Source organism: Poecilia reticulata, chromosome 2 (genome assembly GCF_904066995.2).
Source record: "Poecilia reticulata chromosome 2, P_reticulata-male-v2, whole genome shotgun sequence".
NCBI classification, from domain to species: domain Eukaryota; kingdom Metazoa; phylum Chordata; class Actinopteri; order Cyprinodontiformes; family Poeciliidae; genus Poecilia; species Poecilia reticulata.
In genome coordinates this window covers 9,997,659-10,012,183 of record NC_088831.1, presented here as the reverse complement: position 1 = coordinate 10,012,183, position 14,525 = coordinate 9,997,659, and positions in this window count along the sequence as shown.

Genomic DNA, 14,525 nt, shown 5'->3' with positions numbered 1-14,525 from the left:
TGACAGTAGATTGTGTCCTTTTAGGTGCTTTTTTTGGGGGGCTTCAAAGGACAGTCCTACAGAAAAAAATATTTTATTTCCTTATTAACAATTATAAAAAATATGTTTTTTGCTTCTTTACCGGTTGAGAACTAAAACACAACAAGTACGTTCAGCATGAATTTTGGAAAAATATCCATACCACTTGAATCTGTCAGGTTTTTGTTATGTTAGGACAATTTATTTTATTTTTAGAAATCTGAAAAGTGTGGAGTGCATTTAAATTTAGCTTCCCTGAGCTTTTTAGAACCACCTTTTTTTTTTATGACTGTACTGCTACTGGGTTTTTAGGTATGCTGCTGCTACAGACCAGACAGATATGATCTTTGAACACCAGTTTTCAAGCCACAGATTAAATATAATATATTCCGATTAAAACAGATTTGTTCTAAACTATCCCATTAAAGCTTGAGCAGTACGTTTATACTTGTTGGCTTGCTGGAAGGTGAACTTCTGTCCCAGTTTCAAGTATTCTGCAGCCTATAACAGGATTTATTAAAGCACTGTCCTGTATTTTGTTCAATATATTTATTTGTTCTTTTAATTCTTTATTTTTTCAGTCAGCGTTACAGAGCTAAAACTTAAAAAGCAGCAATATTCTCTGATGTTATCTATATGACAAAGTACATACAAACTAATAAAGGTATGGGAGAGAAAGACTTAGCAGTTGCTTGTGTCTGTGTTTTTTTTTATCATTTCTTATCTTATCATTGCCTCTAATGCCCCAATGTGCTGGTTTCCAGCCTGAATACTAATCCATGCAGCACTTTTTAGATTTTTGAGGACATTCCTTGTGTAGAATCTCCTTCTGCTGCTCCATCTTCACTTCATCGATCACCGTTGGGATCCCCGGGGATAAATCATCAATAAGTCTCCTCTGCTCCCTGCGGTCTCTTGATCCTCCTTCCTCAATCCAAAAAGCTGTTTTCTTCTCATTTTGCTAAACTATAGTCCGACACTTCTCTATCTACGCCAACCAAATAAAGGTTGAATTGTGTTTGGTTCAACTCTAAGCAAAGTCTAACACTGAAAGACTTTAGGAAGCTAAAGCGATTTAATCCCAGACATAATACTTTCGCTCTCAAGGCTGTTTGAATGTACTGTTAAGATTAAATGTCCTTAAAGACTCCTTTACGTAACTCTGAGATGAAATTACTTTATTCATGTCTGTGCTTTCAAGTGAAGCTGAGAGTTAAAACGTAATGCTATCCAGTCAGAAATAAAACATAAAAAGCCTTCTTGATATCACATCTACTCTTTCTTATTCATAACAATAATCTTCCCTATGAAAGCCGTGAAATCTTCACTGTCAGGCTCCTGTATACGTGAAGCTGTTTGCTGCTTTGTCTTCGTTGGCGGCAATTTTCAAAGGCCTTGAACCGTTAAACAAGCAACATGACTGAAAGGCTTCGTTTGAATTGCAACAAAATGGACTTTAACTTACTGGAAGTTCAGTACTTTTAAATCTAGTGCAACACTTAATGTAAGCAAGCTAGATTTATAAGCCTAGAGTTAAATCTTGTAATATTTCAACTTATTAGAATAACATTATTTTAGGGGTTTTATAATTTATTTGGATTCTTCTTTGAAGGGCTTTACTGGCAATTTCAACAGTTTGCAACAATATTTAGATGCACAAGTTGAAATTTAATGCGCATTTAAATTCTACTTTCTTAACTACACTAACCTGAATCTTCTACTGAACCTTTCTGGTGTTGAGATTTCTGACTGCAGCTGGTCAATAGGTAAAATAAAAGTAAATATTGGAAATAACATTTCAGACTGTAAGAAAGTGACTAGCTTTACCCTGTTTGTGACAAACTGCTAGGCGTTAAAATAAATCTTTTTCACACTCCGTACTGTTTTTCTGAATGACTCATATTGTCTCTGATAACAGTTAAAGAGCCAGAATAAGTACATTTTAACTTTGAAAGAGTGTGGCATCAGTTTTACAGCAAGTTTCGTCTTCTGCTCTCGCACATTTTATCTGTGTTGCATGAAAAGCTGTTTTTGTTTGGAAATGCCAAACTCGTCATCTGTCAGTTTCTTATGGCGTTTTCTCTCCGTTCGCTGTGAAAATTGTTAAGTTGCTTGTGAGTGACTCTTTGCAGAAACCTGTGTTTTCTTTCATTCACTTTCGGGGGAAAAAGCAAACACGAGTTTGAGTGTTGCCAATAATTACCTCCGCTTTAAATGTCAGTCATTTATTTATTTCCTGATTTTTTTTCGTTACTTTATGGAGTTTTACTGCTGCATACCTTCTCAGATGTAGTAATGGACATTAATTACCATTAGCATTTGCAGAGCTTTGTGCTTCTCCGGCTCTGTCTTGATTAGAGCGCATTCTTCACCGTAACAATAGAGAAATTTCACTTTATAACCTTCACTCCCTCCCACTCTCGTGTTTCCTGTGCTGAATGTCGGTGTTCTGCAGACCTGCTCATGTAGCTGGAAGCAACAGAAAATCCCTGGAATCCTCCCTGAGAGGAGCTTTGCTGAGCTTGTGATGGATTCAATCTGCTGCCTTAAAAAATGACAGCTGATATCAGAAGGTAAAGAAAAAAAGCTGCTTGGAGCTTTTTAGAAATGGAGGAGAAAAAGATGCAACCACTTTTTCTCGTCGTTTGACAGTAAATCAGACTACACGCTTTGTGTTCAAATGCCAGACGATTAAGAGCTTAGATTAATATTCCTATCTAGAACCCAGATAATTATGTCATGGCTTCTGATTCACAACTTTTGAGATAACCAGAGACAAATATGTGCATGCATTTATGGTTTTATCTCAAAGAATTGTGGCGTTTTAATAGTTGCCATATTCTGAAGAGGTTACATTCATCTGTGTAAACAATTATATGCAGGAAGAAAATACGATGGAAATGTTCAGCAACCCCAGGGATTTTTTGACGTGAGACTTTTAAATCAACAAAAGCAAAAGACGAGTGAAGCATGGACTGAAGGACCGCACTGAGAGGAAGAAGCCACAGCCTTGAAAGCAGCATGAAAAGTTAAATTGTGGCTTTCCAAAACAATCAGTGATCTTATCTTGGAAATACGTCCCCATGAATGATAGAAACTAAAATTGAAATGTTTGGCCATAATCACATTTGCTATTTTTTGCTACATTTTTTCAATAATTCTTCTGGCATTAAGCAAATATGAATGATTTTGTTGATCTTACCTATTCTGAAACAGTAAAGTTCAGATTTAATGTCAGACAGTAAAAATGGGAGTTTTGATCATAGATCAAGCACCTCAATTTGAGAAATCTCCCTTTTAAGCTCAGTTTCTTCTTCACTGAGATGGAACAGAGCAGCGTCTTCACTACTGCAGAGGAAACCCAAATCTGTCCGTCGATCTCATGAAAAAGACACCAAAATACCTAAAACTGCTCTGCTCTGATTGGAGGAGCAGAGTCTTGGGGCCTGTTCCTATAAAAAATAAAAAGAAGAAAATACCCATTGCGCTTTCTGAGTGGATCTAATTTCAGGTATGTCAGGGCAGAAATATGACTCAAATCGACATTTTGGCCCATCCAGGAATCTAAATCTGGTACACCTCACTATTTGATAGCCTGCAATATGGCTTTCTACATGAAGAGCCATGCGTTTATTCCACCTTTTTGAGGGGTGTGCAGTGTAGCATTAAATAGGCCACCGACACAAACGGGGGGCCGCATAAATCCCCCCTGACATCTGCGCAGACCGAAATACAAATGTTTATTTTTTGATGGGCGTGGAGGAAACAAATGGCAAATCAAATCCACCCTTTTTCTCTTTGTCCGGACGAGTTGGTAGGCCTTTCCTCGGAGTCGGTATTTGTGAAGGAGGGTTTCAAAAGCAGCAGCTTTCATGGCTGTAACACTGGATTTCATGGTTTGACAGTCACTCTCAGGGTATATTTCAATGCAGTTACAACATTTGAGCATCTAAAGATAAGAAAATATTCAATAAACCAGCTGCTGATCTTCATCAAAAGGGTGTTTCAAGTCCAATTTATGCCTTTTGTATGCTGGAGCTGGACTATATGCCAGGGTTAGGACCCAAATCACTGCTGCTTCTCAGCTCATCTGGGACTTTACCTGATTAGAGTTTAGTACACAACTGCAGAACATGGAGCATAGTCAGACATTTGAAAGGCAAATGGACAAAATGAGGAGATTAGACATGTCAGTTGAAGTGTGACAACACATTTGCTGTTTTATTGTTGCTGGCAGTTTCTCAGAGACAGACACAAGATTTTCTTTGGTTCAGCAGCTGTGATGCACCAGACATGACACTTTTTTTTACACTTGGAGGTGGGAGTACTCCTAATATAGTTTGACAACAGTCAGTGGCAGCTTTGCATAAAGGCTGCGCTTTGAGTCCCTTGTACCCAAATGCGAGACATTTATTTTTAAAGCTTTATTTCTAGTAACAGTTTTGCTAGGCAGAGTGAAATATCCACCAGATACATCCTTCATGTACAGATGGGAGATTTTTTTGTCTCATTTTTTCAATCGACTAACAGTTAATTGCGAAGAGGCCATTTTATTAAAAAATTTGTTTTCTGTTTTATCAAGGGGGATGACCGTGTTTCCATTGCGTAAAGGACAACATTTTTCAAAATATGCTGAACTTAAAAAACAAACATTACATTTGAACTTTACTTTGTGTTAGCTGTACTAAATACCCCTCCATCTTTAATTACATATCTGGCTCTGCTTAAAAATGACTAGCAGCCCCCTCTGCTGGATGGCGGCCAAACCACAGCCCTAAAAGAAAGTCTAAGCAGACGTTATTAGTTAATCGATTGGAAGTCATTTTAATCTCATAACCAGGGGTCCAAGTAGTTTCAAATTCTTGGGGGTACTGACAAAAAAAAAAGAATTAATAAATAAATATAAATAATTATATATATACACTCACGCACGCACACACACGCACACACCTCAATAAAATTATGTCACAACATTAAATTGTTTGCAAAAATTAATAAAAATAAATATAATAAGTCACAGACTGTTCCTAGCACTGTCCAATTATTAATACATTAATAATCCTAATGAATTAATAGTAATTAAAGACAATAGTGAATAAAAGGCTTCAGAACATTTATACCACAGCAGGTATGGAAAACTGCAAAAGCAAAAAATTTAATCATATACAAATCTATTAATCTCTTCATGTTAAATAAATAAAATGTATAATGTTTTATTTAAATATTTATGTTAGCTTGAGTCATGCAGAGCTGATCTGATAATTTTCATAGCAATAATCAGAAGCAAGAAGTTGCACCAGAAGTCTAGTGAGCTCATTGATGAGGTCATAGATGACATTATGTACATCACAGTAGATCAAAGAAGTTCTAATGCTTGAATACTGGAATCTCTAAGCATCAGTCAAGATCCAGACATTTCTTGGAGCTTCAGATTTGTTTATAGCAACAATGTTCAGTTTTGCGACAGCGCTTGTTCCCCTGATATTCCCGGTTGGTTGGGGCATCGGATATGCCGTGACCACTGGGATGAAGAAAGTGTGCGAACGTTTCTTTCCAGGGAAGGATTCCAACGAAGGATACGATCAGGATGAAGAGGACGATCTGTTTTGGAAAGGATTTCCATCCACTTCCAAAAAACAAACCGACCCGGCTGGGGAGGTTTGTTCTCAAAAGGCGATGGATGTTGGGACCTCGGACTCCATCTCGTCCTCTGTACGAGACAGTACAGAGGATGATGGTACTGTCTCTGGACAAACTGACCCGGCTGGGGAGGTTTGTTCGGAGACGAAGGTACACCGAGAGGGTGAGACTACAGTCGCAGAAAAATCTAACCCGGCTGGGGAAGATTTGTCTGCGGCTGATCTCGCAGCCAAAGCTGTGGCTGAAGTGACAGCCACAGCTTTGGTTTCGCTGGTCCCATCGGTTTCCTTACAGAAGAGTCCTCTGAAGGGTACTTTTACAGGCGCCTTTGAAATACAAAGTTCCCCGGACGGGGAACTTTGTATTTCAGATGAAAACAGACTTGCTCATTCGTCCAAGAAAACATCTCTAAATGCAAAGATTTCTGTTGCTGTCGAGGTTTCCTGTTCCCCTAACGTTAATTCAGTAGATAGCATTGGCTCGGATCTGCCAGATGTGGGGAGGACATCATCTGCAGGACCAGGACAAGCAGAGGAGAACTTCTTCAAGTTCTCCGATGAGCTCCAGAACAGCTGGGTGAGCGCTGCTTTCCAGAGCATCCTGAACTTGAGCGTCACCAAGCGGTGTCTCGCGAAGGAAAGGGTTTTTCTGGAGGCATCCTCCATCCCCTGCTGTGGGAGTCTCATCCTCTCAGCTGTCCGTCAGCCCAGCAAGCATTTTTGTCAACAAGACCTTTCCCCAGTTCTGATGGAGCTGAGGGAGAAGAAGCTGCCATCAGGCGTGGGAAAGGACTACGACATCAAAAGTTTGCTGGAGTCTGTGCTGGTCTGGCTGGATTCGTTTGGCGGCGACACAGATAGAGAGTTGTACGACAACGACTCTTGCTCTAACTGTGGAGCCACTTCCCTCAGGCGGCTGAATGACGGCGCCCTCATTGCCCTTCCACCAGTATTATTTTCAACAAGTATATCTATACTGCTTGAATACTGGTTGGATTTGGCGTGCAAACGCCGTTGTTCAGACTGCGGGTCACCCTGGCAGAAAAAACACTGCCTGGCCGATAACAAGGTCTTGGTGTTTTTTCTGCACAGGTTTACCAGGGAATACCAAACCAAAGCCACTCAGACCATCAATGTGCCTGCAGAATGTGGGACGGACACGTACCACCTGTCCTCCGTCATCTGTGGGGATCCAAAGCAGACAGATTTCTACTGTTATTTAATGAAGGGAGAACGAACCGTAAAGGCAGACAACGAGCATGTCTTCACTGCAGACAGCGACTGCAGTGAAGACATGCTCAACAACGGTTTCATTTACATTTATGAGAAGAGATGATCAGACACCAGAGGTTGCAGTTTCTCCAGCCCCTCCTCTGGAAGGTGATAAAGGTGCCTTTGGAGAGGAGCTAAAAGTATTAAATTCAGAAGAAGAAAAAAATCCTAGAAGACCTAATTAGTAACCATTTTGAGGCTGGAGAAATCTGACTGGGACCAAACATGTGTCTGACTTAAATTAATGGGACGAAATGGTAAAAAGATTTGACAGGTTTCCTGTTTGCAGGTTTCTCTCCGGGCACTCCGGCTTCCTGCCACAGTCTGAAATCTCCACTGAAATGATCCAGTAGGCAGAGGTGGACCCATGGAGGTAGGCCCGACGGGCGGCGCTAGTGCAGGGGGCCCAGCCTCCTGCTGTGGGGAACCCTGGGAAGCGGAGCCTTGGACAGAGCACAGGGAGGAGGGACCGCAGTGGCAGACTGGAGACGGCGGAGGAGCAGCAGAAGACGGTATTTATATATTTTATTTATATATATATATATATATATATATATATATATATATATATATATATATATATATATATATAGTGAGGTTCACTTCACTGCAGTCGGTAACACAATAAAACCACTGGGATAAAGTTTGTTTTGGTCTGAGACTGTGGCCTGCAAAGATGGCACCTAGCGACTGCACCTAAACGCCCCACAACGTCTGACGCAGTGACGTTGGTTCCAAAGCTCTATTGGTCAATAGTAGACATAGAAGGCAGTCGGAAAAAAGCTATTTATTAACTGATTAAGTCTGTTTTTGATTGTTCTTGAAAAATCAGTCACGGCTCCACAGTGAACCCATTGATTCTTTACAGCTGACAGCTGCTCCCCTCTCTTGCAGGTACTGTGTACCCCAACTAAATCTTTTAGGGGTATGCAGTACCCTACCGTACCCCCTACTGTCACCCCTGTTCATAACCTATTAATCAACAAATTGTTATTAGTTGAGATGAAGGGTGAATTATACCGTTGAAGACAGGAAACTTGGACAAAGACAAAAATCTCAATGTGTTGGATAAAACACCCTAAAAATGTCGGAGCCTGAAAGCTGCATCTTTAGACTGACCTAAAACAACTTAAGAGAATCAGAGAAGTAGTTACCATCTGCTTGTTTACCACTAATTAGCTTAGCAACCACAGCAGAAACACTCCGAGGTAAACTTCAAAGTTTCCCATGTATCTGTCCAATTACTGAGAGAGAAATACTCCATTGTACCCAATGCTTTTTCCAGGGACTGTTTGCATCTCTACAAGTGCTCACTCATTTTCTTTTTTTTTAAAGACTTGCTTTTATCCTCATTTGATTTGCTTGCATGCAGTGTCATTGTACGACAATTGAAGCTTGTTTTCAGAGGCGACCAGGTCAAGATGAGAACACAAGACAACAAAAGGAGGAGACGTTTTAGACAAGTGGCTCTTTGTCAGCTTCAAAGTCAGCTGTGCAATAGAATAACTCTGAAATTTAGCATAAATTACTCAAAGCCGAAAGTAAATCTGCTCACTCTGTGCTGTTCCTCCAATTAGAGAATGCTCCATGTTTATTTCTGTCTCGTTAGCATGCTAGCTTCTCCAACAATTCGGTGTACATAATTAGGTATCACTGTGTACCTACTTATTACTGCCAAACAAATACTGTGATTCTTCTAATACCTTTCAATTAAACACCTCCAGAGTTTACAATAATGAATCCCGATTCATCCTTTGGTCCATCTTTCCTCGTATAATTAGGGTTGCAGACATGAGACGCATTTCAAAGATGCTCCACATTTTTGTTCTGGTAAAGAAATTGCTTTAGTCAAACATTTGTGGTCCCTCCACTCTGCATGACTCAAAGTATATAAGTGGTTAGACCAGTGCCGGTATGACAACTAACTCCACCATTCTTTGATTGGATTGGATTAAAGTCCAGACTTTTACTTGGCCTATTCAAAGCCCTGAAGTGCTTTAGGTGTTGCTATGGGTTCTTTCATGACCACCTTGGACTCATTTTCATTATTTTTTTCAAGCATTTCATTCACAAAAAGAAACAAAAGTCTGAAAATCCAAGACTTCTTTCCGTTTTCATCTGAAGAATCATTTCTCTTTCAAAATCATTGTAAATAATAACTCAAAATATCTGATTCTTACACTATTTATTGAAAAATGTTGTGTGTTTTCAGTCAGGACACTATAATCAAGTCAAAATCAAAATTTAAAAATTGGAATGGAAAATAGTGAATGTCACTGAAAGTTGCAGGATCTGCCACACCTTTGTTAATGTCTTGAAATGGTCATCTTAAATATGCAAAACACATTTTCCAAAAAAAGACTGCAATCACTGAACCTTAAAATTATATGTAAATAAATCCCTGTCAGCTTAGGCATCTCGGTTGTATGCCTGGTGCTGAAATGATGATTTTTCCGTCTTCCGTTTTCCCTTCACTACCTGCCTCTTTTCTCCATCTGATATTTTTCAACCAAGCTGCTGCCAGATTCATGGTTCTTTCAAAGCACGAAGCCATTCTGGGCAAATCATAGATCTGTGTGTGTTTTGAAGCTGCATTCCTTCAAAAGACAGCTACAGCAGGTGAAAACGTGTGACCTGTGCACTCTGCTGTATTGTGAAATTTGCTGTGATCTTCAGAAGAACGTTACCACCTCCAAATCTCATATTTCTGAAATTGACTCTTCGGTTAGCAAGCCTGGCAAAGCATTTCAATTAACATTCCTCCCTGTGAGTTTCAGAAACAATGGCAAAGTGTTCCAGCTTTCAAATCTGCCACAAATTAGAGTTAATGAGAACATAAATTATGATACCGTCCAACTGTGTAATTGTATGACTGTCAACACTGAATGAAAAGAGTATGAGTTCTCCCTGAGAAAGCGACTAATCGGTCTTTTATTGTTCTAAACTTTCGGCGACGTATTGCTCTCGAGCTGTGCTCCTTCCGTTTTAGTATCTGTAAAGTTATTCTTACTGCTTTTTAAAAATAATTTGCTGTTGTAAGCTGAAACCTGATTGTTTGCAGGCAAGAAAAGATGATTTTGAACTGAGGACTGGATTTGACTGGAAGGACCCAAAGAATATAAAAGCTGGGGTGATATGAGCAAGATTTACAAAACCATTGTAAGCTTAGAAATTGAATATTTTTGCAGTATCTTCAACATTTTACAATATTGTGACAGTATTGAAGCAGTCATGGGTTTTTACCTGCACTGTGAACCAGCCAGGTGTGAGCAGTGGCAGCTAGACTCCACTTAGCTTGGTGGCTATCCTTGGCTAATGCCAAGACAGACATGTAATCACATCCAGAGCTACAGCCTCTGTGTGAATAGATATAGTATCATGATAAGACCACTTATATAAAATAATATGTACTGGGATTAGTGTGGAGTAGAAATTGGGGAGAAGTTTGCATACCTCCAAATTGTGCATATACAGGTTTCTAAGAGAGGAAAGTTACAAATACATTGGTTGTAATCTGATTTAAGATCAAGAAAACACACATCCTAATCTCATTTAAACTGTTATGTACATGTGCACTGTGACAGACTGGAGACCTGTCCAGGGTGACCCCTCCTCTTGTCCGGAACGTTAGCAGGAGATGGGCACCAGCACCCCTCCCGACCCCACTGAGGGACAAGGGTGTTAAGAAAATGGATGGATGGATGGATGGATGGAGGGAGGGAGGGATGGAGGGATGGATGGATGGATGGATGGATGGAGGGAGGGAGGGAGGGAGGGAGGGAGGGAGGGAGGGATGGATGGAGGGATGGATGGATGGATGGATGGATGGATGGATGGATGGATGGATGGATGGATGGATGGATGGATGGATGGATGGATGGCCACGTGCAACATTGACCAACTTACCATAAAACAGGCGAGTAAAAGTTTCTCTCATTTGGAGAATTATGTACACAACAGAAATCTCAAATGAATCTTATCGAGAACAGTCCAACTTAAATTAAATATTCTTTACAATCAAACTGCTCTTTTTCGACACACACGTTTGAACATCTTTTATATGGGAATAAGCATGAAGAAGTGAAGCATATTGTTTGAAACATCAACCTGTGTTAATGTATAATGCGTTTCTAATCGAATACATTTTTTTGCGCTGCTGCAAAAGGACGAGAACATTTTATTTTCTAGCACAATATTAATGTTTTATGTTTTTTTTAAAAGTTGCCTAACCATCTGAGGCTAAACCTTCAGTTGTCTACACACAGGTTATAAGTGGCATGCCCCCTAGTGGTTGGATTATCAGTTTTAAGATTCCTGTCTGCTGATCCATTAAGCACACAAACCTTTATCAGTGTATACAGAGCATCTGCAGAGTGTAGAAAGAGACTAAATGATGTAGTTATTGGGCCATTGCCAATGTGTCACATCTGTAAAAGAACAATGCCAGGACTTTAATTACTTAATGGTGTGCATCTTCATAAGCTATAACAACATATGACAGTTACATTATAGTATAACTGTTGTGTTTCTAAGCTTTTGGAAAAATTGTTTGCAGCAAATCAGCTCCACTGACCTGCAATAGCTAATTATTCACACAGCAATCATTAAGTTTTTACAGATCTCAGGCAGAAACCCACACATTTTAGACAATTAATATACTGCAGAACTGAGTTTACACTCCCACCACGCTTTTTTATGCAGCATCGGCAATTATGCCTCTGAAATATCACCTTAACATATCATCAGACGACCTGGACTGGACATTTAAATACTGCCTGCCCTCTCTTGGGCTTATCACGGAGGGCAAACACAATATGTCTGAACTGCCTAGAGTCCACAAAAGCTTTCGCTGCCTGCATGATAAAATATAGATAATGACCTTATCTAAAACTCTCGATAAGACAGCTTTAAAATGCTTCATAATTAAGGAAGATAATGAACTAGTAGAGTGACAGAAATTGTGAGAAAAAGGCAACGGAATACCTCAAAGGTTTTAGCAATTATGCAGGGAATGAATTCATGTGGGGAACAAAGCGATGAGCCACAAAGACTAAAACATCTACTAAATTAATTGTATTCAAGGTCAGAATGAGAAAGAAGAGAAAAAGGCTGAATGTTCAAAGAAATATATATAAAAGAGAAATTCTATCAAAGTTTCTGTTTCAATGTTGATTGCTTTTGGATAAAATAAGAAGATTCTAACATGTTTATCATGTCAAAGACTTTTTCTGACGTCTTTCTTCCTTCCTTACTGGAGACTTTCCCTTATCCCCACCAGAAAGTCACGGACGTCTCAGTAGTAGTTTTAGATTGTTCTGCCGCAGTGAAAGATTTCTTCATTTTAAGGCTTTGTTCACCTCTTTAGCAGGAACGGCAACAAACATGGTGTCAGTGTATCGGTTTCAGTGCAGCAGCACTCTAAACTGCTGGAACCACATTAGACGGCGGGCTCACACAGCAGCAGTGGGTTAATTTGGCTTCTTATCAGCTGTTCAGAGGAATCCTGAATGAATAAATAACAGCAGTGTTTAAACTTTAATCCTCCGCGCTTCTACCGAGAGCAATTATTTGTTATGCCTTTATTCACAAGAAAAACAAGGAAAAACGCCAACATAGCTGGAAATAAAAAAATAAATAAAACAAACAAAATATCACGTTTTGCCAAGCTGATAATAGATGTCAGAGTTCATGCGTGCATATGAAACACAATTCACCAAGCCTCCGCTTCGTTTTATGCAGACACTGCACACTTGGCACGCAAATCTGATTTGCCGCGGCGATATGGCTTGTTGTTGTGGGAAGTTATGAGTCTGTGAAGATTTCACCGACACACCTCTCTTGATTTACTGTTCGGTCGAACACGAATAGCAAATATGAAGTGTGCGCCGAAGCGCTGGCCGTCTTTCGCTTTCACAGGCACATCTGAAATGATCGGTGTGGAACGTTAACATTAATGTGACCGGTGGCAGCCTCCTGTCACTTACACAGGCTAATGGAGCCATTAATGTTACATATATCATGGCTGGAAACAAACACAAAAAAAGCTTTTGAGAACCATTACACTCGTGCACAGACAATTACACCATAAAGCACAAATTAATGGATTTTTTTTTTTTTTTGCTGCAAGCAAAATACTCCAAATATTTGAAACATAGAACGGTTTTCATGTTTAGAGGATAAAAGAAAGTTTGTGATAGGCAATACTTTTGTTGACTTGTTTGTGGATTATTATGGTTTAAACCCACCTGTCCAAATCACTACATAAAGATACGGGTCATCATTTTATCTGGGTCGTACCCTTTTCCCTCTTTTCTCCTTTCAGCGTTTAAACAAACCATTTTGTACCGATGTCCTTAACCATTGCTTGTCAGTTTAGTCACAAAATGCAAGATGTTTTAACTGTTGCTAGGTAGAAGACTAAAATAGCTAATGATTCATTTTATTTTTATAATATGTATTTTTATAACTGTACTTATCCAAAACAAACACGTTAAAATAAGTATTTTCTCATAACTACCCTACAAAATCCCATTCCAAAAAATCCAAACAATCCTCACAAACTCTGTTCTGCTTCGGTTTCAGAGTCCAACTCTGCAATGTTCACGTCTTACATAAGCTGTACAATTGTCATAAACGGCACTTAGCTCAAAATGGCACAGGTACTTTCGCAATTATGCTGCTATTACGGATCCACCATTGACATTTCAAGCTCTCGTTCTTTTATTAGCTCTCAGCCCATTCCACCTTGTTTGTTTCTTTTTCTCTGATTAATAAAAAGAGAAGCCGGCCGTTTCTCAAGGGATCCTGTCTCCGCTGCCTTGGGCGGGCGTTGCACAGAAACAAATGAGCCGAACTGCTCTCCAACGAGGTTTGAGCCTGGCACTCGATTTCACTATCACCTAATCCAGGGAGTCAGGTGTTGATGGGAAGCACAGTGTTGTCAGGGGAACACGCTTAACGTTACATTAGCATCAGCACGTATGCAGCAGGAGAAGGTGGTGAAGAAAAGGTCAGGAAGGACACCATGGTGTGATCTGTGAAGGTGTCACAAGAAGAGAAACAAGGAAAAAAATGGATCAGTGCATTCTTTGTGTCGATGTATGACTTCAGTTTCAATCGTGGTTTTCCGTCTTAGTTTATCAGGAAAGTTAACTGTATCTTCGGTTTAACTGTTGCAAGAAGAAGATTCCTTTATTTCTTCCTGAGGAAAAAAAGCAATGTATAACATCTGATATTTTTTGGTCACGGTGAATCTGACTGAAACAGAGATCTGACAAGATGGTGGAAGTGAAAGAGCAAAGACATCATCAGCTTCAACTTCTCTTTCAAGCCTTATTAGCACGTCCATGTTAACACGCACCGGAGGTCGCTCCAGGAAGGATTTTCACACGTTCACACAAGTCTGAGCTGGGAGCTTTGCAGCACCACCAACCACCAACACACCCAGGAAACCTTAAAGTGGTTATTAAAAAAACTTTTCATTAGTTTGTTGGCCGTATGTGAAGGATGGTCATCTAAACCTAATAAGTGGTAGTTCCACTCTTGGAAGCAAAAACTCAGGAACATTGAGTGGAGTTTTGCGTAATATCATTAAAC